Source organism: Chlorocebus sabaeus, chromosome 10 (genome assembly GCF_047675955.1).
Source record: "Chlorocebus sabaeus isolate Y175 chromosome 10, mChlSab1.0.hap1, whole genome shotgun sequence".
Taxonomy (NCBI): domain Eukaryota; kingdom Metazoa; phylum Chordata; class Mammalia; order Primates; family Cercopithecidae; genus Chlorocebus; species Chlorocebus sabaeus.
This window is the reverse complement of record NC_132913.1, coordinates 82,703,210-82,728,625: the sequence shown is the minus strand read 5'-3', so window position 1 is coordinate 82,728,625 and position 25,416 is coordinate 82,703,210. Positions and strand designations below refer to the sequence as shown.

Below are 25,416 nucleotides of genomic sequence, written 5' to 3'. Positions count from 1 at the left end.
ATATCAGAGATTAAACAAATAGAACGGTGCACAAATACTGTATTATAGTTACTGAGTTTTTTTTCTCACAGGGTATGGGGCAGCAATTCTGAAACTAATGTGTGTATAAGGATTGAGCAAATAAGTAAATATGTCATAGATAATGAGAGCCAGGTTTCTCATTGTCAGAGAAAGAAGTTTCAAATAAAGAAAGGGGAAGGATAGAGTGAGCCTTGAAGTGTTGGATTAGAATTGAAGCATAAGTGTTGTGGGAGACAGATGAATGCTCACCCCTCTCAAAATACACATATCCTAATTTCCAGAACCCATGAGTGTGTTATGTTACACAGCAAGGAGGAATTAAAGTTGCAGGTGGAATTGAGATTGCTGATCAGATCACTTTAAAATCGAGATTCTTTTCGATTATCTGTGTGGGTCCAATGTAATAATAAAACTCATTATAAGTGAAAGAGGAAGGTAGGACAGTCAGTGTCAGAGTGATGCAATGTGAGAATGACTTAATCAGCCATTGCTGGCTTTAAAGATAGAAAGGGACACGTAGCCAAATTTAAGAAGCTTCAGAACCAAAGGCTAGAGCTGAAACAATTTGAGGAACAAAGTAAATAATGATAGTGATGGATTATAACTCATAAAATAAATATTCATGAGTCCATACTGATTTAAATAATTGAATAAATTAATGAAGGAGAAAGGAAAACACTTCCTTATAGAAGAAATCCAATTAATGAAGTAAAAGAAGTGAGGAAAATAAAATGATAACCATTGGGTATACACTGCAGTAGTAATTGTTGTAGGCAAGATTCATTGTTGGAAGCTAAAATTCATGGGCAAAAGTTTGATGAGAAATGGAATATTTGCATAATTTAAAATTATCTCCCACCAGCTCTTTATTAATTATAAAAGGAAAATAGTGACTATACAGTGAAGAATTCTGTTTACCATCAACCCAAATAAGACATATTGTCACTATGTTCCTGGTCACCATCACTATGATATCCTGAGAAGGGTACAGCCTCACCTCTGTCGTGTTCTTGTCAAGAGTGCATAATCTCAATTGAATCATGAGAAAACATCACTCAAACTGAGAGCCAGCCTACAAAGTAGCTCTCCAGTACTTTTCAGAAATGTAAAGGTCATGAAAAACAAGACGAGACTCAGGAAGTATCACAGAGTGAAGGAGTCTAAGGAGGCCAGGCAACCAAATGTAATGTGGGCTTCTGTATTGCTCTGGACCAAGAAAGGGACATCAGAGAAAAAGGTGGTGAAACTAGAATGAGGTTGTAGTTGATAGTATTGTATGAATGTTCCTTTCCTGGTTTTGTAAGATGTTAACAGAGGAAGCTGCATGAAGGACATTCAAGAACTCTCTGTTCTATTTCTGTAACTTTTCTGTTATTTCTAAAATTACTGTAAGACAAAAAGTTTAAAAAAAAAAAGGAGTACCATGAAAGCAGTCCAGAAGAAAGTGTTAAAGGGCTCCACAGAGGGGACAGTTCATTCAGAAGGATTTATGGCAGAGGTGGGATATGAGTCTGTTTGGTCTTCCAAAACAAAATACCACAGACTGGGTAGCTTAAAAAACAGAATCTTATTTCTTACAATTCTGGAACCTGGAAGCCCAAGATCAGGGTGCCAGCAGATTTGGTTTCTTTGTGAGCCTCCTTCTGTGGCTTGTGCTGTGGCTGCCTTCTCACTGTGTCCTCATATGGCCAGTCCTCTGTGCATGCACACTTCTAGTGTCTCTTCCTTTTACACAGACGCTAGTTATATTGGATAAGGGACCAACACTTATGACTTTATTTAACCTTAATTACTTCTTTAAAGGCTCTGTTACCAAGTATAGTCACACTGGAGATTAGGGCTTCAACAGATGAATTTCAGGGAGACATGATTCAGTCCATAACAGAAGGCAATTATGGAAACTCTGGAAGAATAGACATCAGCAATGTCAGAGGGGACAATCAGTGATTTAGGGACTAACAAATGGCTTGGTTTCATAGGAATGTTGAGAGTCTGCAGAGGAGCTGAGGTAGACAAGTCTACTCAGGGAAAGTGTGTGTGCACATGGGAATCCTAGCCATATTCCCGGGATTTTGAATTCATCAGGCTGGCAAAGAGGAGCTATTGAGAACAGTTAGGAGGTGACTGTAGTAGTGTTGGTGAAAATAACAGAGACCTGAATGGAGGTAGTGAACAACAGACAGAAAAATAACAAGAACCAGAAGGGAAGATTTGATTATAAGAAGCACTACATGAAGACTTAACACTGTTACTAAATGGAGAGTTAATGGGTGGTTCCCCTGTAGAGTGTTCAGAGACATGTGGAGTTGATAGGTTGTTTCAGTGAAAGCTTTTGGAAGTGTAAATTTAAAGATTGGGGTTTTTAGAAATGGGAATGTAAAGATTGCAGACAGGTTAGGGCTAGACATTTAGTTTTGGGAGTCTTCAACATAGAGATGATAGTAGGAACATAGGAGTAGATCTAGGATTATCAGAGGTAAGTATCTGGCAGGTGCTGGGTCCTTACTGGCCAGGTGCATTAGGTGTTTTGAAACGAGTGTCATTTATGCTTCAGAGACATTACAGTAGATTAGGTTTGAGGACAGACCACTGAATTTGGCAAATTTGCAGTCACCAATCATTAATGACCCTTGAAGATGTTTTAAAAATAAGCATGGTAAAAAAAAAAAAGATGGAGAAAGCAACCACTCTAAACGCATCCTCCTCCACTCCCAACACACGTTGATGATAAATAGGTAGCCAGAGACATGGTGCCTTTTTCACATGCTAGCACTGTTGACAATGCGAGTCTTCATTTGACAATGCTCAGTGATTTCATTTAAAACATCAGCACTGGCCTTTTACAGTGGCCCATAGCATCCCCTGAATTCACTTGATTCCTGTAGCTCATATGATAATTGCTCAGAGAAATAGCACTTTGAGTCACTCAGTTGTATAAGAGCAGTATGTTTGATGACTTTTTCATCTCATAAAACAAGGCTAAAATTTTCCTTACAGTTGGAAAAAGTTTTAGATTGGAATAAACCTGACCTCAGGCTCCAAGTTTATAGGTCCAATTTTTTCCCTCTGTAAATTCATGGGACAGCTCTATGTGAATTCTCCCACAGGGTGTGAAATCTTATTTTGGTCAGGTGTTCATGTCTTTTCATGTAATTAAGCAATTATTTTCAAATGGAATAAAAAGTGTAGAAAGCTTTGAAAAATGTTAGTAAAAATAGCACTCTACTGTGTTGATGTTGAGTCTTAATTTTAGTTGTTCGAAGAGTATTTATCAGTTGAAGATATGGCAAATATTAGCATTTCTACTTTGTAGACAGAAATTATGTGATGCACTTGAAGTGCTACTGAAAGTCAAAAGTGGGAGATTCTTGACTAGAGCTTTTATTATCTGTTTCTGTTCTCTATTTATATCTGTTTCTGTTCTCTATTTATATCTGTTTCTTTGTTCTCCATTAATACCTTCTTCTCTTTTTCATCTTTGCTATACAAATAAATCCATATAAATATTATGGAGAAATGGTATGGAAAAAGTGGTGGTTAAATTCTTAAATATTTTTGAAACTGCTGTTTGAGAATGGTGATTGTTGCTATGGGTTACCAGCTTGCTGTGTTATCAGCCAATTACTGACTCTTTCTATAATACATTCTGTATCTCACAGCCACATTCCATTAGCCTACTCAAAACTCTACCAGCGTAAACATATAACCTAAGTAAAAACAGCATTTTTGTAACACAGTTACAGCTTGAAGATAAGTGTCCATTCTGCCCTTTCAAGGAGCCTCATAGATATTCTGCAGTTTCCACTAAGGGAATAGATTGCTTGTGTAATGGTCAGTTCACCAGGCGAAAACAAAGGAGAACCTAACCCTCCAGGTGCTCACTCCAATCCACTCAGTCAAGGTTCAAGAAAATCAGTTTTCCAGACCTTGTGAAGTGTCAAGTTATTTCAAGACAGGATGTACCCATCTATTATTAACTCAGTGGATTTAAATAGACAGGAAGTTCCAAATGATTGTATGAAATGATGCTAGTGCACCATTGTCGATAGAGAATAGCGTACACATACTTTTCAGGTATTTAACTGGGATTAAAGAGTGTATGAACATGCACCAGACCAATTCCGTCCATCTGAGGAACAATGGTCATCATCTTGGACTCATTTGAAGGAACTCAAATCTCGTAAGGTGACATTCCCAATTTAGACTAGTAGAGAAAGAGGGAAAGTTTCCAGTGAGATGAGCATAATTCCTTCAAGGAGAGCTAGAATGTAAATGATGACGGCGTAGACATCAGGCACCATTCCCCTGACTCCAGCTACAAATACTTATAAGTGACAGGAAACATAAAAAAAGAAACTAAAAGGACATAATCATGCTCAAGAGACATGTTTCATGGACTACAAAGAGAACATAATGGCAAAGTATTGAGAAACGCTAAAGCTGTGGGACTCTTAGGAGTTGGTGTCAGGTACAGGAAGAATAAAACTTTACACAAGATAGAGCACTAGAGCCAGGGATATCACTTGAAATTAAGGGCTACATGGCTCTTTCCTATGAAGGAGGCTATAAAGAGTTGCTAATGACAGTTGCCTAGAGCTGTATTAAATTGGGGCAGAGGCAGGAGGATCTGGATTAGCTTAAAGGCAAGATCTGAGAAAAACTATGCATTCATTATTACCACAAGGTGGGACCCCTAAGCCACTAACAAAAGTTTCTAAACTGGTTTCCCACTATTGAATAGTAGGTTATGCAGAACACTAAAAATGTTCTCATTTTTAGTGAGAACACTTCCCACTAAAAATGAATCTGCAAACCAAATTATAAAACATATCAAGACTCTAAATTGGCCGGGCCCGGTGGCTCACTCCTGTAATCCCAGCACTTTGGGAGACCGAGGTGGGTGGATCACTTGAGGTCAGGAGTTTGAGACCAGCCTGGCCAACATATTGAAACACCATCTCTACTAAAAATACAAAAATTAGCCAGGCATGGTGGTGGACATCTGTAACTTCAGCTACTTAGGAGACTGAGGCAGAAGAATCGCTTGAACCCAGGAGGTGGAGGTTGCAGTAAGCCAAGATTGTGCCACTGCATTCCATCCTGGGTGACAGAGGGAGACTCCATCTCGAAAATATATATATATATATATATATATATGGAATAAATTGGAAGATAGTATTGATGACTTTACCCAGAACACTACGTAGAGGATAAGGCATGGTTAATAGATAGGAATTTACCCAGCACACTATATGGAGAAAAGAAAGATGAATAATTAAAGATGTGAAAGAACAGTTAAGAGCAAGAGAAAGAACAGTTAAGAGCAACAGATCATCAGACTGATATGTTCTAATTTATGTTTAGTAGTCATCTAGGATAATTTCAAAAATTAGATTTGAAGAGATGACTCTGATAATTTTCTAGAAATAGAGAAAGCTATCCAGGTTGTTCTAACAGGTTCTAACAATGAAGCTAAGGGCTATTAATTTAGCTAGACAGAAAAGAGCTGAGTTCTTAGAATAAAAATACATGTACAATGACTAGGTGATAAAAATACATTTAAACTTAGAGATATATAGTAAAAATGGAGAGTAACAATTATAAATAGAAAATGTTGAAACATAAGTGGAGGGAAAAGACAGATTACTGCCAAAGGAATGGTGATTAAAGTGACATTAGATTTCTATTAGTAATAAAAGCCACAAGACAAGGAGAATAATATTCTTGGGCAAAAGTATCATCCAAAATGGAGGGCAAAATAAATCATTTTTTGAAAAGACTATGTTAGTTTACTACCCACAAATTTTTCTGAAAGAACTACTAAAGGATGTGCTTCAATAAGGACAAAAATTAACCTAGAAAGAGTGAGAGAAAAATACAATGTGAACTGGTTGTTCTGGTTACTAAGAAAATATCTGTTAAAAATCAGAATTATATTACACAAGTGAGTTTCTTTTGGGGTTAGTTATTATTCAGCTTGATTCATTTGTAAATTAGCTATCTAAGAAAGCTCCACTTTATCTGCTAATTCAGAATGTCTTTCAGAAAACTCCGAGCCTCCAGTAATACTTCTTTCAACTCCAATAGCTTTTTAATCCTGCAATTAATTGGAAAAATCCATTTAAAAGCAGTTTATTGATTCTTGCTGTTATTATCTGCTAAGATTGTATATAGTGAATTTTTATTAGCATTGAAATAACTGAAAAAATTAGGCATAATGCAATCCTGTTGATGATAAGTTTATAGTTCTCAATATTGGAAATAATTAAAATTGGTTTGAAAGAAGAAACAAAGAGTCACACACATGGAAGCAAGCACACGCCCACAGAGTAGAACAGTGGAGGTGAGAGTTATTTCAGGAAAGAGCTGATGGGTATACAAAGTAAGGAGAAGTCTACCAAGGTAGAGAATAGGACAAGCAATTGATGCAGGGTTTAGTTAGATCCAATGTACAGATCACAAAGCTAGTTTTAGGGCAATGGAAAACAAAGTCCTTGGCTCCATAACATGGTGTCAAGATACCAAAAAGCCTTCAGACAATAAAGGCTAAAGGTTAAGTTGAGATAAACAAATATTTGTTAAGCACTTCCTGTGATGCTGAGGAAGAATTCAATAATAAGCAAGATAAAGGCCATGGTCTCTAAGGGCAGTCATTTTAGTGCGAAGACAGATATACATAAATCATTTTATAAGACATGCTAAAATTGTGGTCAGGCAAGATGCTAAGAGAATAAGAGAAAGGAGAAATAAATTTTAAATAGGGGTGATTAGGAAAGTGTTTTAGAGGATTGGTTTAAATTGGATCTTAAAGATTGGGTAAGGATCTATCAGGCAATGGCAATGGGCATTCTAAGCAAGGATATGTAGGTAAGGTACATGAGAAAAAGAAAGTTGAAAATCCAGCTGACAGTTTTTCTAGATAGGTCTTCCTGTTTACTTTCCTCCCAGGACAAGACTCATCTTTGTGAGGACTTCATCAAGTTCCCAGAAAAGAGCAAATAGGTAGATCTGAACAGAGGAGAAAGTGAAATGACAAAGAGGAATGCAATTCTTGAAAGAAGAAACTCAAACAGAGAAATATATATATGTGTGGGTGTATATATACGTATAGATATATAGATGTATATACATATATACATGCATATATGTATATATGTATACATATATGTGTACATAATCTTCTGTGTTTTGCAAATGTTCATACATGACATCATATCGCGTATGCCATTCTGCAACTTGTTTTTTTCACTCAGCTTTCCTTTTGTGACCTGTATAGCTCTATATAGATCTGGTTCATTCATTTAACTTTTCTGCTTACCTATGTTTCTACTTATGGATCTTTAGATCCTATTCATTTTTCAGTATAAGAAATAATGCTACTGTAAATATCCTCCTCCTTGCCTCCTTATGCACATGTGCAAAACTTTTAAGTCTCAATTTTTGGCCTAAAAAGTGAGATAATAAAACCCACACAACAGAACAAAACAAAAACCCCAGAAAAACAAAGGCATCAACAAATAATTGCTCTGGAAATTGTGAAGGTTATGCAAGAAAAACTGGCTGAAAGTGTTATATGTCTGTACTAATGACTACTTAAACATTTTCTTATTCATACTCCATGCTTTTCCTTTTCTACCTTCTCAGTTTTAGTCTTATAATCTCTTTCTCCAATGTCAGGCTACTAGTCTCCTAACAATGTTTGCATTCCTCTGAGTACATTTTTAAGTGTGGGACACAGACTGATCAATATACTCTCCGGATTTAACCAACTATGTAGATGGACCAAAATATTAACTTCCTGGTGTGGGATATTACATTTTAATATTGTAGCCATTTTGGCAGCCACTCCCAGTGTTGACTCAAATTGGACTTTTAAAAATCAGCTAAAACCCCAAAACTCTAGACAAAACTCTAGAGTAAATACAATTCTCCCCAGTAGTTTCTGAAAAGTAGAAACTGGGGACACTTTCTTGACTGAGCCTGCTTATTTGTAAATCCACGTAAATGTCAATTGTTTGAACCATGAGAGTAGCTGTGCTTAAACAGGTCCCCCTGACCTGCTGCCAAGAGTCTTTGGTACATCCTGTTGTTAGGCTATATCTTTGCTATATTATAGTTAGGTATAGCTTTAAAAAAAAGAAAAAAAAAAAAAAAACTCGGTTGGGATACTTTACATTTATGCCCATTAAATTTTATCTTAATCAGTTTGTTCTGTTTTGAATTTTGATTTTGACTGTCTTATTCAACATATACATTATTCCTGTTTTCCAAAACAAACTCCTTTTGTTCAGGTTTTCTTTTTCCACTTAGGGACAAATGTGAAAGGAGACGATACATGTTGTTTCCTTCTTTCTTCCCACCTTGGAGCCTTTACTTCAGTTCTGCTCTCTACCTGGAATGTTCCCCCCTCACCTCAGATGTTTGCACAGTCAGCTTGCTCACTTCCTTCAAGCTTTCTTTGGCCCTTGGTTCAAATTTAACCTTCTCAATGAGGTGGCCTTCCCTGACCACCTGTTTGATTCTGCATCCCCCATCCTCTGCCAGTATTTCCTTCTGCTCCCCATTTTATTTCACAACACTTAACACAATTTAACACACCATATATTATATTTTATTTATTATGATTAATGTTTCTCTATCCCCATGCTCTATCTGGATGAGATATTTGTTTTGTTCACTGATAAATCCCAAGATCCTAGACTAATGTTGAGTGCATGTAGGCAATCAATAAATTGAATCACATGAATATATTTTAGGCTAGTATTGACTGTGATACATTACTGTAGAAGCTTCTTAAGTTGTATTGATAGTACAAACACCTCTTGAATTTCCACAATTCATTGCTCTTCAGTTTTTGGTATTTTGTTTATTTTTTCACAGATATTTTAGAGAGAAGCTAAGAATGGCTGAATTGGGTAATGTTAGATGCCATTTTATACAAGATATGTTAGGTAGTCTTTAAATGTGATAAATCACTAACCAAAACACCGATAAAAACATTGATCAAAAGAGGCCAAAAAGAGACCCCTGAGGTATAGCTCCTGAAAACTCCCTGAATCATTTTTCATCAGTGTTTCATACCATCACTTATCCAGTTGGTATTCACCTAATAGAACCATCATTCATCCCATATTTCTCTCTGTAAGCCATAAAGACATAATGATTAAAGTTGATAAATACCCTGCTGGATTCCAGACCAATTACAGTAACAGTAAATGATAATGTTTATTAAGCACTTACTATGTGCTGGATACTGTGCTAAGTTTATTATGTGCCATGCTTTATTTAGTGAATTCCTAACACTTTTATTCCTTTTTAATAATGAGTTAGGTCATAAAGCTAGTAAGCAACAGAGTGAGTATTTGTCCTGGACGGTCTGATTCCAGAGTCTAATCCCTGACTCTATTATACTGGCTCACTAAATGATACATTTCATTTGTGGATGACTCTGGCTTACAACCCTGATGATTCTGACATCAAATATTTTTTGGAAAGCCTGTTATGTGCCAAGACGTGCAGTGGGAAGAAGGAAACAAATAAGAATGTGATCTGAATCCTCCTTTTAAGGGCTAAAAAAGGAAATTTAGGATTCTAAAGAACGTGAATCATTTACCTGTTTTCTACAGTTATTTTTAATTTGGGGGATGGGGAATAGTATTGTCTTTTCCTTTATACCAATGATACTTAGTTCTAAAAACCTGTTGGTGGCCATAAGGACAAAACTCTAGATTAAATACAATTCTCCCCAGTAGTTTCTGAAAAGTAGAAACTGGGGACACTTTCTTGACTGAGCCTGCTTATTTGTAAATCCACGTAAATGTCAATTGTTTGAACCATGAGAGTAGCTGTGCTTAAACAGGTCCCCCTGACCTGCTGCCAATGTGCTGTCTTTGATTTTGCGCGTCTTTTACTAAGTTCTCATGTGATCTCATCTCACTGCCCCCTAACTGAAAGCAATTTTCATGTTTTATATTTAATCCTTTTGAGGCACGAAGCCAGGTGGCGAATTAATTACTTTTGTAGGTTGAGAAAAGATCCCAACTTAGTTGTTATATTCAGCTAAAGTTGGAAGGCTATATTGATACCATTTCTGTTTTTATTTCATTAAAAATTGTTTAAAAAGTAGAGCAGTATGGTTTGGTGCCTGATTCTAAATGTTTCTAGGTAAAAATTGCTTTAATCACTGATAAAACCATGAAGGGCTATTTTTGGTTATAAGTCAGTTTCTTTTGGAGTAGATGACTGATTTCCTTGAAGGTGATATGGTTATGAGGCTTTTGTTGACTGGAGGTAGAAAAGTCTAGTTTGAAACTGGTAGAATTTACAAAGAAGGTTACAAGACACACTGAACAATCTGGAGAGAACACTGTGACAATAGATAGCATTTCCTGGAGAGGGAGACATGGAAGAGTTAAGAGAGCTCTGAATTTGAAGTCAGGACACACAGTTCTAAATCTTTTTTCTAGCAGTTACTTGAAATGTTCCTTTGGGTAAACTCTCTTAACATTGCTGAATTTTAGTTTGTTTGCATGTAAAAAGGGAGTTATATTTTTTAAAAGTTAATTCAGAATCTACTAAAATAAAGTTAATAAATTGTAACATTTAAAAATGTATACAATTACTTGATTTTAAAGAAAACCTGCAATATATAAACTGCAGACAATTTGAAACATGCTACAGATATCTGAGTCTGCTGTACTCAAAATTCATGACAAATTACTGTGGTTCTTGATGTACCAAATACTATCATTGCAGTTAGAGAAGAGATGAGTGTTGCTACCCTATTTTACAAATGAAGAAATTGTATTTTAAATGACCTGCACCTCATTCTTTGGAAAGAGGCAGAGAACACTGTTTTCTGACAAATACCCTTCCTATGAGTTCCTGTTCAGTAGCAAGCAATATAGTAATAGAAGGAAAGTCCTCTTTTAAATCAAGTGGAATACATCTTCCTTGAATGATTGAATGCAAACCTTGACTCCTTGACTATGTAAGCATTTTCAAAAGAAGGTCATTGTCTAGGGAATTAATTTTCATTCTTGGCTCAACTATGCCTGCTGGCCATCAGAGCTTGCTGAAAATCCCATCTGTTTAGTTAGGGACTGGCCTGATTGATGGAGAAAGATTGATAGGAGTTAGAGGATAAATCTCTGTACCTAGGAATAAATTATTTAAGTGTTCTTTAGTTCTAGGTAGAAACTAAGTCTCTCCAGACGTGTAATATAAAGCAGGAAGTGAACGCTTTTATCTGAATATAGCTAAATAATGAAAGCCCTTGTGTATGCCACACATAATAGATGCTCAAGGAACTTTGTTCATTTTGTGAATTAAAAAACTTTTCCTTTCTTGAATAATCCAGATTGTTCTTAATAGCTACAGGTCTTACATACACTAAGTATTAACTCCTCTATGTTTTTTTTTACTCTATCTCCACGTTTCTACCAGCCAAGAAGCTTTAGCCAAGCCTTGTTTTGTGTAGTTTTATTCCAAAAAATTAATATATAATGCTTCGGTCAAATAGATGCTGAAACAAATTATTCCCCATTATCCCCAAGCCCATTCTGTGAGAGTTGTCACAGTATAAGAGTTTATCATTGGTGCATATATAAATGCATGTCTTATGTCACATTGCTAATGTATTTAACACATCTTTTCTGAATTACATCTAGAATGTGATTCCAGGACATAAAGCCAGTACTGAGAGCTAATTCTAGTGTATAAGTCCAAGAAAGCTGAGTTCAACTTAAAATCTGGCATGAAAGGAATCCATATTTTAAATCATAAACATTCTAAAATTTAAAAATATATACCAAAAAGCAAAACATTAAAAAATGCATAAAATTACTTGATTTTAAAGAAAACCTACAATATATAAGATTGACAATTTGAGTTTCATTTCTACTAAAAATCTATGAAACAATTGCAGCAAATTATCCTGTATTTGGTCTTCTTTTTCTAACATATCAGCATCTGTACCAAAAAGTAATTAATTCAGTAAAAATTTAACAAGCAATTATTAGTGACCTGTAGAGGTAAAGAATCTTGGCCGGGCATGATGGTTCACGCCTGTAATCCCAGCACTTTGGGAGGCCTAGATGGGCAGATCATGAAGTCTGGAGTTCGAGACCATCCTGGCCAACATGGTGAAACCCTGTCTCTACTAAAAATACCAAAAAAAAAAAAAAAAAAAAAAAGAGCCCAGCGTGGTGGCACGCACCTGCAGTACCAGCTACTCGGGAGACTGAGGCAGGAGTATTGCCTGAACTGTGGAGATGAAGGTTGCAGTGAGCTGAGATTGCGCCACTGCACTCCAGCCTAGCTACAGAGTGAGACTTCGTCTCAAAAAAAAAAAAAAAAAAAAAAAAAAATCTTGGCTGAGTGCAGTGGCTCGTGTTTGTAATCACAGCACTTTGGGAGGCCAAGGTAGGAAGATTACCTGAGCCCAGGAGTTCAAGATCAGTCTGTGTAACATAGGGAAACCCTGTTTTGCTAAGTATTGAGGAAAAAGGGCAATGACCTAAGTCCTATGTTAACAGAGGCCATCAGTCTAATAATAGAAAAGATTAGACATGAGGATAATCTAAATATGAGGTAAAAGTTAATAAGTGACTGGGCGCAGTGGTTCACGCCTGTAATCCCAGCACTTTGGGAAGCTGAGGCGGGTGGATCACGAGGTCAGGAGGTCGAGACCAGTCTGTCCAACATAGTGAAACCCCATTTCTACTAAAAATACAAAAGTTAGCCAGGTACGGTGGTGCGCACCTGTAGTCCCAGCTACTTGGGAGGCTGAGGCAGGAGAATCGCTTGAACTCAGGAGGTGGAGTTTGGGGTGAGCTGAGATTGCACCACTGCACTCCAGCCTGGGCAACAGAGCAAGACTATCTCAAAAAAAAAAAAAAAAAAAAAAAGGTGGTAAGTATACAAATATAGTATTTTTGAAGATCAAGGGAAGGTGGGATTTTTTTTCTTACATGGTGGGAGGGGAGAAAGGGAAGATTAAAGATCTTGATGGAGGAGTTATCATTTGTGTTCACCCACCAAGAATCAAACAGTAGAGTAGGAAAGGCAATCATATCTCATTGCCTAATGTACTGCTCCCCTACCCATCAATCACAATGAAACTTGCTCCTTTCCCTTGCAGGCCAAGCTTCTTTATCTTCCCCCAACCTGCTGTGCTCTGCCATGCTTCTGTGCTATGCCAGACGCTTATTTCTTTTCCTGGAATATCTGTTGTCCTTTATATTTCTTGTCAACTCCCACCCTTCCTTCATGACTATCTAAAGACTCAATTTTCTTCTCCTTGTCTAGTGTCCCAAAAGTTTAGTCACTGCTTCCTCTGTATCTTTGTACATTTTGTGCATTCTCTATTACAATAATCATTACTCTGTTTTGCCATCAACTTTTCAAGTCTATTGGGAGTTTTAAGAAACATGACATATTTGTATGAAAATTGCTTATCACAAAGCCTGGTATGGGGAAAATACATGTAAGTTGAGTGAATGAATGAAAGAATAAATAAGGTGTGTTATTTCATTGTGGTTTAACATTTAAAATTTTTTTCACTAAGGAATAATAATTATGTATATTTATGGGATACAACGTGATGTTTTGATATATGTAATTTTAATTTGTATTTCCCTGATGACTAATATTGAATGTCTTTATATGTGCCTATTTATATATCTGCTTTTTGGTTAAGTGTCTGTTAAAATTTCGACAATTTAAAAATTTTTGTTTGAGTCGGGCACTGTGGCTCATGCCTGTAATCCCAGCACTTTGGGAGGCCGTGGCAGGCAGATCACCTGAGGTCAGGAGTTCGAAACTAGCCTGGCCAACATGGTGAAACCCCCATCTCTACTAAGAATACAAAAATTAGCCAGGCATGGTGGTGCACGCCTGTACTCCCAGCTACTCAGGAAGCTGAGGCAGGAGAATTGCTTGAACCTGGGAGCTGGAGGTTGCAGTGAGGTGAGACTGCGCCACTGCACTCCAGCCTGAGCAACAGAGCAAGACTCCATTTCAAATAATAATAATAGTAATAATAATACTTTTTTTTGTTTAATGGATTGTTTGTGTTTTTCTGGTTTCTTGGGATTTTGATTTATTTGTGGTAATTGATTATATGGCACCCATGTTTGTTAACTTTCTTATTTCCCAGAGGTGGAAGATGGTTAAATATGGTCCCAAATTTCTACCACCCTAGAAAGTGACAATGCTACTCACCCAATCAAGAGAGGTAGAGTCTATTTCTTCATCTCCTTGAATTTGTGGTGGCCTTGTGATTTGCTTTGGCCAATAGAATATGTGACTTCTAAGACAAGGCATCAAGAGGTCTCATCTCTACTGATTTCATCCTTTTGAATCTAGCTGTCATATGAACTCAGACTTATGAAGCAGCCCAGTTCTACTTCCTGGAAGATGGAGAGATAGGCTAAGTTATCCTAGCTGAGATGTCAGAAGACCCACCCAGTCAGCTCACAGAATTATGATAATAAATGGTGGTTGTTTGAAGGCACTTTTAGGTGATTTGTTTAGGTGAGTTTTTAGGTGATTTGTCACAAAGCAATAGATCACTTTTTGAGCACTTTTTGTGCTTTGAAAACATTTGTCACTGTTTCAAAGAATACTGTGTTCTTTGGACCACTGTATATATGGTGCAAACTGTTGCATTAGGTTGCAATAGATGTATTAGGATTGAATAACACTGAAGAGTGTATTTCATTGGATTGGGGTTGGGCAAAACTAACATTAAAGCATTTGATACTTTCGAAAAACAGACCAAGTGGAAACACAACCCTATCTTATGACCAGTGTTGTTTGCACTACTTACAACACAAAGTATAACTAGGGAGAAAAATAATACAATTTTTACGATTTCAGGTAGCATGAAGTTAATTCTCAGGATCTGTGCTCTAACCTCATCATAAAGTAGCATTTAGAGAATCTTCTAGTACATGGAAAAAGTGAAAAAATTAACAGTTTGCACCATGTATATAGTGGTCCAAAGAACATAGTATTCTTTGAAACAGTCACAAATGTTTTCAAAGCACAAAAAGTGCTCATATGCCAAATAAATAAAAATTTTAAAGCCTGGAACGTTCTGACAAATGTTAATCTTTCTTTGTGCAATCTAGAAAATTTATTGAGTAAATTTGCAGACATACAAATGAATGTGCTATCCTTGGGAGAAAAAAGTTTTGAGAGTGTTAGGTACACAGTAGACCCTCAAGCATTTGTTCATTGGATGAGCTGTTCCTTTACTCTGTTGCCTTTCTTCGTCTGTTAAGCTCTATCACATTTTAAAATTCTACATTAAGAAAATGAGAAATGTTACTAAAAACATTTGTTTATTGGCAAATATGCAGAACTCCACAACCACTATGCATTTAGAACCTTTATCCAGGCAGACAGCCCCTTGTGAATTAGTAGCTAGATAATAGAGGTACTCCAAATAACATCTGCAGAAACTCATTTAGCACAAAATTATATTTCCACTCACTAGACAATTAGAACATAGTGCATGCAGGGAGGAGGGGGAGGAAATTATCTATCAAGAATATCTCAAGGCAGTTGGCAAATGTCCAGGTTTTAGATGAACCTAGTTACTGTTCTGTTCTAAGCATTACAAAAGTAATTTTCTTTCTGAAATTGAAAATTAATGTAATGTTCCTGAAGGGAAACATTTAATAATAATCAAGTCAAGGCAGAAGGCACTTGATTCCCTTCCATGACCTTAGTCCTAATACATTAGTAACCCTGCGGCTCTACTCTTAACTAGATTGTGGTTCAGAGACTAAATCAGGAAAGCATGAAGTTCTGATGCTCTCTTTGCCCCATTTCTTATGATAATCAGTGTTGAGCTGATAGATATTGCTAAAAAGCATAGTAAACCTTTTTGTCTCAATTTTTTTAAAGAAATCAAGATTTTGGTCTAATAACATCACTCTATATTAAAAGAGAAAAATCATTTTAATGAGTTATGTCAAGATCAAATTCTGGTTAATATATATCTATTTAATAGATCATAATTAGATATATAAAACTGAGATAGAGAATATATGTCAACATTTAATAAGAACACTGTTTTGCAATAAAATACCATGCCAATAGCAAAGGAAACAATCATAAATAAATTTGCTAGACACAGTGGCTCATGCCTGTAACCCCAGCACTTTGAGAGGCCTAGGTGGGTCAATCTCTTGATCCCACAAGTTCAAGACCAGCCTAGGCAAGATGGTGAAACCCCATTTCTAAAAAAAATACAAAAATTAGCCAGAAATGGTGGTACGTACCTGTGGTCCCAGCTACTCGGGAAGCTGAGGTGGGAGGACCTCTTGAGTCCAGGAGGTATAAATTGCAGTGAGTGGCAATTATGCTACTGCACTCCAGCCTGGGCCACAGAGTGAGACCCTGTCTCAGTCAATCAATCAAACAATCAATTTATTAGATGCCCAGAAAATTCAATTCCATTATTACAAAACCATTAAATAAACATAGAACTTAACTGCAATCTTATTACAAATCTAATAATTTCTTGCTGTGAAAAAAACTCTACAACCATTCAAAATGACCAAATAGTATTTTACACAGTTGTAACAAGAAAAGTGAACATGTTTAAACAGGAGATAACTCAATAATTATAGTTTTTTAATTTAATCCATTATATTTTAAGTTCTATGGAACTCCATATATCTAGAACAATTATGAAATCTTGAAATCATTTCTTCCAAAGCATTCCTGACAAGTAGTCTTCTCACTCGAAATTATTTTCAAAGACGAACAAGGAATTAATTCCACACGAGACAGGACACTTCACTGTTTGACAATTTTAATTTGTACCAAATTTTCATACCAGGAGTTCTGGTTCTGCCTGACAGTGTAGATTCCTTACACAACTTAGTCCTTTAAATATTTGTCAGTAACTATTATAGCATGAGCAAATTTGCCTTTCAGAAAGTTCTCTTTGGCTTCAGGGTGAAATAAACTGAAAGGGACAAAGACGAAGGAAGTTAGGAAAGGAACTAGACTGACAAAACATAAGAAAGGGAAAGAAGTAACAACTTCTGGCTTCACATTTCCAAACTGTTAACTTTATTCCATTTATAAATTCTATATGTGGTTGAGATAGTAATTAAATTGGCTAACCATTTGGGAAACAACTTTTAAGTTACATTCCTACTACACACAAAATACACCAAAATTAACTTGAGATGAATTAAAGATTTAAGAATAAAAATAAAACCATTAAAGTAATAGACAAATTATAGAATAATTTTTTTTTGAATAATTTTTTTTTTTTTTTTACTTTTGGGTGGAAAAACCTATTTTTGGCATTACATAAAAATTAAAAATATAAGAAAAGATTTTTAAATGTAATCATTTAGCAAGTGTAAATCTGTGCCCAAACTTGAGTATACAGGTAATAAAACTTTGTTTCCTTTAAATTAATCTAATTCTAACCTTATTATAATTGGTACTCTTCCCTAAGATTGCACTGAAATTAGAGAGACTTATATGGTAGCTAGAAAATTAGATGGGTTGGGAGGTGGAATGGGGAGGCATGATGGGAGGTAAATATCAGTGCTTTTAATTTCCAAGGAATTTCTCACATTGCCATCCTCAATATCTAAGTCCATGGATGGTCTTTAAGTCAGGTAGCTGTCTCTATGACTTCTGTGTCACATGGGGACATAGGGAACCAGCCTCCTTTGCCCGGGTGCTTAACATATCCCTTCTTCTGTGATCCTGCCACCTCACCAGCGAGCTGCCAGAGGCAGCTCTGAAACCAGCTCCTCTGAAAAGCTCCTTATAGGGATGGGAAAGCCCCAACACTACTTCCTGTTTCTCTACTCTACTTCTCCTCTGCCACCTGTCTTTCCCTTTTCCTGTTATTATAAACTTTGATGGTGCATTTTAAAATACCCAAATTATTTAAAATTGCAAAAACTGTTAACATTTCCCTCAAGGGCAAGGAGGGCTTGATCTTCCAATTCTCTTTGGAAAAAATATTTGAAGAAATAAAACTGAAAGGTTAGCATTCCATACTAAATAGTCTTAGTATTCACATCATAACTACAGAAAAATTTCAACCTTTTGTGTAAAAAGAATCAGGTCAAACAAATACTGAAAGTGAAAACAATACTAGGGGAAATTACCACAAGCTATAGAAATCTGTATAATAAACAGAGAAAGAGTTTCTACAAATAAAAAGCAAAAGACAGCATCTCATGGAAAAGTTGGCAAAGAGTATAAATAAGCAATTTAGGGGAAGAAATAGAAATTATCATTAAATGGGAAAAGTTGCTTATCCTCATTAGAAATTAAAAAATATAAACTAAAATAACTGTTATCATATCAGTCATATTTGCTTTTTATATTATTTTTTAAATAATTTTTTATTTTAACTGAGCCAGATAAATACAGTTTCAGGTGTTTACTAGGGTCACTATTTACTTATTTATTTAGAGATGGGGTCTCATTCTGTCTACTAGGCTGGAGTGCATGATCATAGCTCACTGCAGCCTCAAGCTCCTGGGCTCACGTGATCCTCCCATATAGGCCTCCCAAAGTGCTGGGACTACAGGTGTGCACCCCCATGCCTAATTTTTGTATTTTTTTGCAGAGACAGTGTCTCACTATGTTGCCCAGACTGGTCTCAAACTCTTGAGCTCAAGGAATCCACCTGCCTCAGCCTCTCAAAGTGCTAGGATTACAGGCATAAGCCACTGTGCCCCACTGGCTTTTTTATTTTTAAGTGTGAGACCCAATATTCAGGCTGGGGACTAGAGTAACACAAATTACTTGCCTCCAGCACAAAATTTAGTAAGGGGCCAAAAAACTCAGTAACCAGGATGAATAAGATTTTGATGCAAATTAATGCAAAAGATCCATAATGAACAAAATATCAGCCCTGCACTTATATGATCTTAATTCTGGCCCTGCAAATATTGGCTAATATCAGGAGAAATAAACACTCACATACACTGTGAATGACCTATGAATTAGTTGGCAGTTTGGCAATATACATTTACTATGGAGATATACATAGCCCTTGATATAAAAATTTCATTTTTGGGTATATATATTAATTTTCATTTACACACTGTTTAAAAGAGAAAAACATTGAAAAGAATGATAAACAATCTTTGAAATAAATTGTCATAGCCATTCACCAGAATGATATTGAACAATTAAAAGTGATATAGATATATATGTTTTTACCTAGAAACTTGAGCCGATACTATATAAGTACTTGGAACAATCTGCTTTCATTCTTTGTAAATGAAGTAGTAACAAAAAAGGTTTGTGTTACACACTCACACAGATATATCTGTATGTCTATCTTCTATCTATCTGAATGTAAATTTAGAAAGATGAACCCGAAAGTATTAACTGTGGTTATCCTTGAGAAGGTATAATTTTGGTTCACTTTTTCTGACACCTGAAGTTATTTCCATCAAATAGAGGAGGAGTGAGAACTCATCTGAGAGACTTCCCTCAAGAATAGTTATAGGCCGGGCGCGGTGGCTCACGCCTGTAATCCCAGTACTTTGGGAGGCCGAGGCGGGTGGATCATGAGGTCAGGAGATCAAGACCATCCCGGCTAACACGGTGAAACCCTGTCTCTACTAAAAATACAAAAAAATTAGCCGGGCGTGGTGGTGGGTGCCTGTAGTCCCAGCTACTCAGGAGGCTGAGGCAGGAGAATGGCATGAACCCGGGAGGCGGAGCTTGCAGTGAGCCAAGATCGCGTCACTGCACTCCAGCAGGGGCGACAGAGCGAGACTCCGCCTCATATATATATATAAAAAAAGAATAGTTATAATATCAAAATGCTCAATCATGGAAAAAAAAATCTAAAAGCTGTTTAGCTCACTTTTGTCTCTTAGAAGATGGTACACAAAAGAATCTAATAGTTCTTTTAGTCTTTGGGACTTTTCCCTAAGTCCCCTTTCCTTTTGTTTTGAACAAATATGTATACATTCCTGGGAGAAGTAATAAAGGAAAAAATATATATATGTATACAAATCCTGGATTTCACTTCACTTTACCCTGGGATGCCCCAGTTCTGAATTAAGCAGTGGATCTATTATGATTATGGTAACTCACATTTATAGCTAAGCATTCTTTCCTGTTAATCCTTCAACCACATTTGGGAACAGGAAAGAAAGAAAAAGCCAACACTGTGGACTAACCTTGGGCAAAGTCTAGTGTAACAGATGCCAAAAGAGAAAACTTTAAGAAAATGCTGAACAATGCCAAATTCTACAAAATGTAAAGGCGTGAAGACTAAAACTAGATTGTTGAATTGGGGAGCTGGAGATCATTGGGCACTTTCCAGGGTACATGTGGAAGTAAAACGCTGGGAGTTGTCATGAAAGGATGCTCTGAAAAACAAGAACACGGATTAAGAACATGCTAAGAATCTTTTGAAGTGTAATGTGAGAATTGGTGAGAGAAAAAAAGGACTTACAAGATAGAGAAAAGCTATGAGCATGTATTAATAAAAGGCTAACAGGAAGAAATTGATATATTACAATGAAATTAAATAATTACAAGAAAAATAGTTCTGGGGAATGTAAGACTAGGCTCTACATTGAAATGTTAAATGTGTGTACAGATCACCTGGGGATCTTTCTAATATCCACATTTTGACTCCTAGGTCCAGCATGGGCTCTGAGAGTCTGCAGTGGGAACAAGCTCCCAGACAAGCCTGATGTTTCTGCTCCTCAGGCCATGCTTAGAGAGGCAAGGAGCCAGACAGCACTTAGCCTTAGAAAGAAAAGGAGGCCAGGCACGGTGGCTCACGCTTGTAATCCCAGCACTTTGGGAGGCCAAGGCAGGCGGATCACGAGGTCAAGAGATCAAGACCATCCTGGCCAACATGGTGAAACCCCGTCTCTACTAAAAATACAAAAATATTAGCCGGGAGTGGTGGCATGTGCCTGTAGTCCCAGCTACTTGGGAAGCTGAGGCTGGAGAATCGCTTGAACCCAGGAAGCGGAGGTTGCAGTGAGCCAAGATCATGCTACTGCACTCCAGCCTCGTGACAGAGCGACATTCCATCTCAAAAAAAAAAAAAAAAAGGAAAGACCTCTGTCCCTGAGACTAAATTAGGGAATGGGAAGTGATGTCTAGAAACCAAAACTGAGAATAGAACAGAGAAGTTTATGCCAAAGGACTCTTAGCTCCTTCATGAGATAGAAGTGAGCTCATTTGTTGAGAATGCGAGTGTGAAGAATTAAGGACTTGGAAACAGTAGGGAAGTTTTGAATGAACTGTTGTACGACGCTTATTAGGAGATCAAGAAGAGATGAACTGCTTTTTTGGTGAGATGCATTAATAACATAATTAAACCATGGAATGAAGTGTAGCCATTCGAAAAAGGAAGTAAAGAGGACTTTCCCCAATTAAAATTAATGAGATAAATTTCACCTGCGGTAGCCACACTGTGCTTGCTAATGACTACCTTAGAAGCCTCAGGAATGCAGTTCACTCCATCACCTACACATTTGAAGCAGCCTACTCCAAATCTAATTCAATTGTCTAAACCTTTTCTACTTACCCAGTGTTCTGCGTGAATAACATAAAAAACACATCCATCTGTAATCAGGCTGCCCAGAAACAAAAACCATATGGAAAAGTGAGAGCTTCCAGATTGTTTAATATATGGGCAAAGAGCAGTTTTCAATTTATCCAAGTTAATTTTTCCCCAAGCAATCATTCTAGTTGGCATCCACCCAGGACCCTAGATTGACATTAATCCTTCAGCAGCAAATGGCTTGAGAATCCCTGATGACCTGAAGTTCTCCTGGTGTCAGCTTGGCTCAGCTGCACCTCATCTGAAAAACAACTTCCCCTCTCATCTTCTGCACAGCCTCCAGTGCTCCAGATTGAGGATTCACTCTCAGATGTTGCCTTGGAGTTTGGTTGCAAGTGTGGAATGAACATTGTTAGAAAATGAACTTCCCTCATGTGTTATTCTGCTCATTAAAAATGGAAGAGAAAATAAATTGCAGAAATTCATCAAAAGGAGTCCCTTGACTGCCTCCAATATTTACAATATTCACAGGGTTCGCTATTGAAATATGAAAAGACAAATGTGGAAGAGCAGAATATGAACAAACCTGAGACACGGGCTGAGGGCAGAATCATAGCCTGCCGGTCTCCCCTGACCGGTTATAGCAGCGACTGCAGCTTCTCAAGTTTAATAATTTTATGTTATGGTCACTCCTTCATTATTAATAATTTTATGTACTATGAACTTCCTTGCTTTTTTCAACTTCTGATTATTTCTACCCAACTAATTCCCAAAACTCCTCTGCTGTATTACTCAGCAAGCCTTATCTGAAGCTGTTTTCCTCTTCACTAAATTATCCCAGTTGTTCATTTCTCAACACCCATCATCCCTCTCTCATGGTTATTTACATATCTTATCTCCCATATTAAACTCTGAGCTTCACAAAGACCAAATTCAGAGCATCCTTGTTTTATATCCTCCATAACATCTAATTTTATTTCTAAAGTTTTTATCTGTATGAATGTTGTTTATAAAAAATCCAATTAGACACTGACACAGAGCTAAAATAAACGGTAATTATAAAAACATGTTTCCATTACAATTCTGGAATTCAGTAAGTACAATCAAGGATACAACCTCAGTTTTCCCTATATGTATATGTGTGTGTGTGTGTATATATATTTATGTATATATATATTTTTTGAGATGGAGTATCGCTCTGTCACACAGATTGGAGTGCTGTGGTGCAATCTCGGCTCACTGCAACCTCTGCCTCCTGGGTTCAAGCAGTTCTCCTGTGTCAGCCTCTCAAGTAGCTGGGATTACAGGTGTGCAACACCATGTCCAGCTAATTTTTGTATTTTTGGTAGAGACAGGGTTTCACCATGTTGGCCAGGCTGGTCTCGAACTCCTGACCTCAAGTGATCCATCCACCTTGGCCTCTCAAAATGCTGGGATTACAGGCCTGAGTCACCACTCCTGGCCAGTTTTCCCTATATTCATCCATATCTTTACTTCTAATTGCAGAGTGTGTGAAATGAATTCCAAAAGATCTTTGCAAGAAGGCTAAAATCTTTACTTCTAATTGCAGAGTGTGTGAGATGAATTCCAAAAGATCTTTGCAAGAAGAGTAATCAGACTTACATAATATGCTTTTGATGACTTAGGCTTTGCACCCATAAACCACAATGAAGTGCATTAAACTTTACAGCAAAAATTTCCCCCACATCCTTACAGAGAACAGAAGGAAAAGATAAAAGTTATAAATTTAAGGATAAGAATGTGAAGAAAAAATTCCAGGTTTTAAAAGTTCTCTGTTCAGCAAAAACATTTAGTACATTTCAACAAATGTGAATACTATTTTGAATTTTACATATATCACATGGAAAATTACTTTTTAAATGTGGAATTGACACAACAGTTTGTGGTTAGACTATGGTAATCTCTTGCTAGGAAATTCTAGAATAACTCATATAATTTGCTATCAGCAGCTTTCTAGTTTAACAAACGCAGTAAAATTTTAAAAACAACTGCAAGCTTTTCTGTACAGAATCACCTTACCACACTAATATATCAATACTGGTATTTTTTTTCAAAAAGGAAAAAAATGGCAGTTGTCATTCTTTCATCACACTGCTTAAAATATTTCTGTCTAATCTCAAAAATTTTGTCTTACTCTTTATAAATCAGGTCTAGTTTCTTTTCAACAACTATAACAGTTTTTTTTTTCAGTGGATTAAAATGTTGCTGCTTTATAATAAATAATACTTAAACTGAAACACACTATAGCTCCTTTCCTTGCGATGAAAAAATTTAAAAAAGTTATGTAATTGGCACGACACTTTCTAAATAAAACATACTAAATAAGGCTCACAATGTGCAGTTTTTAATATGTGACATGTATTAGTCTGTTTTCACACTGCTATAAAGAAATACCCGAGACTGGGTAATTTATAAAGGAAAGAGGTTTGATTGACTCACAGTTCCACGTGGTTGAAGAGGCCTAAACTTGCAATCATGACAGATGATGAAGAGGAAGCAAGGACCTTCTTCACATGGTGGCAAGTAGGGGAAATGCTAGACGCTTATAAAATCATCAGTTCTTGTGAGAACTCACTCACTATCATGAGAAAAGCCTGGGGGAAACCTCCCTCATGATCCAATCACCTCCCTTCCTTGACATGTGGGGATTACATCTCAGTGATAAAGGAAGCCCCCAATAATTATCTGCTAAATTCCAAAAACAAGGATGTTTATTTTACATGATACGGTGAATAGAACATAGCAGGACTTAAGAGACAGTCAACTGGCAATTGTAGAATAATTCAATATATCTGTCTTCCACCAGAATGACCAAAAGAACATTTGCAGACTTCTGATTCTTATGTGGAATTACTGTGTAATGTCCAATTTTCTAACCCCAACATGTGATATATTCTTTGGTTCATAAACATCTGAGAGAAGAAAAAAAAATTGAATTATTCTAAATGCTATAGTTAGTACTTTCCTCCATTGTTTTCAATTATTTAGTCTAAATTAACTTGGTGTGACTACGGGAATTAGTCTAAGATTGTAATAACCAAACAAGGTTGTTATGACCCAAATCTAACTGAAATATTCGAGTTATTACTTGAATAAAGTCAAGTGAGTTTTTTAAAGTAATCTGGAATGACAGTTTTTTTTTTTTTTTTTGAGACAGAGTCTTGTTCTGTTGCCCAGGCTAGACTGCAGTGGCGTGATTATAGCTCACTGCAGCCTCAATCTTCTGGCCTTAAGCAATCCTTCTGCCTTGGCCTCCCAAAGTGCTGGGATTACAGGCATGAGGCACCATGCCCAGCTGGAATGGCAGTCTTAACTATGTTAGCAGAAAGAGAGTAGAATTCATCCTTTCCAAATTACTTTCTGGTCTGTGATCATGGAGACTTTGAACTAAGCAGAAGGTAATATAATCTATGTCTTCGCTAAAAGCATCACTGCTTTCTTTTATCTACTTAGGTGAGTCATGCTTGGGGACATTAAAAAATCATCAATAGGATCATTGTCTTGAAACAATGGGCAAACATAATTATCCTTTGTAGCAACTGTAAATACCAACTTAAAATGCCATAAAAAGGATCTGGTCTGCTTTTCTTTTCATCTCCAACAATATCCGGGAAGGAGATTTCAAAATGGAAAGCCTTCTATTTTTGTTTGCACAGCCTGCACAGGCATTTGCTCCCACAGATGTTCCACATTTGCACACAGGAAAGGAGCATGTCTGAAACCCACCTCCGCTGTTACAAAATGATGACGATACTCAGTAGCATTTTCTTCTTTCATAGAAGTTTTATTAAATGGTTTAAGATACTCATCCTCTATGACCATTGGGACTATCT

The 25,416-nt window shown here is 36.7% G+C and overlaps 1 long non-coding RNA gene across 9 annotated transcripts in view; it reads left to right on the top strand.

Moving 5' to 3' along the window:
- Nucleotides 1-25,416, top strand: part of LOC103217558 (uncharacterized) — a 333,833-nt gene that overhangs the window by 82,605 nt on the left and 225,812 nt on the right. Inside the window, exons 5-6 of one of the 9 annotated variants that reach the window (XR_012094252.1) lie at nt 14,180-14,257; nt 20,684-23,856. The exons of 6 other annotated variants lie outside the window; for them this stretch is intronic. This is a non-coding gene — a long non-coding RNA (uncharacterized lncRNA). Of the gene's footprint in view, nt 1-14,179; nt 14,258-20,683; nt 23,857-25,416 lie in introns of those variants that run through there. 2 more of the 9 variants (XR_012094250.1, XR_012094253.1) reach the window with 2 other exon arrangements.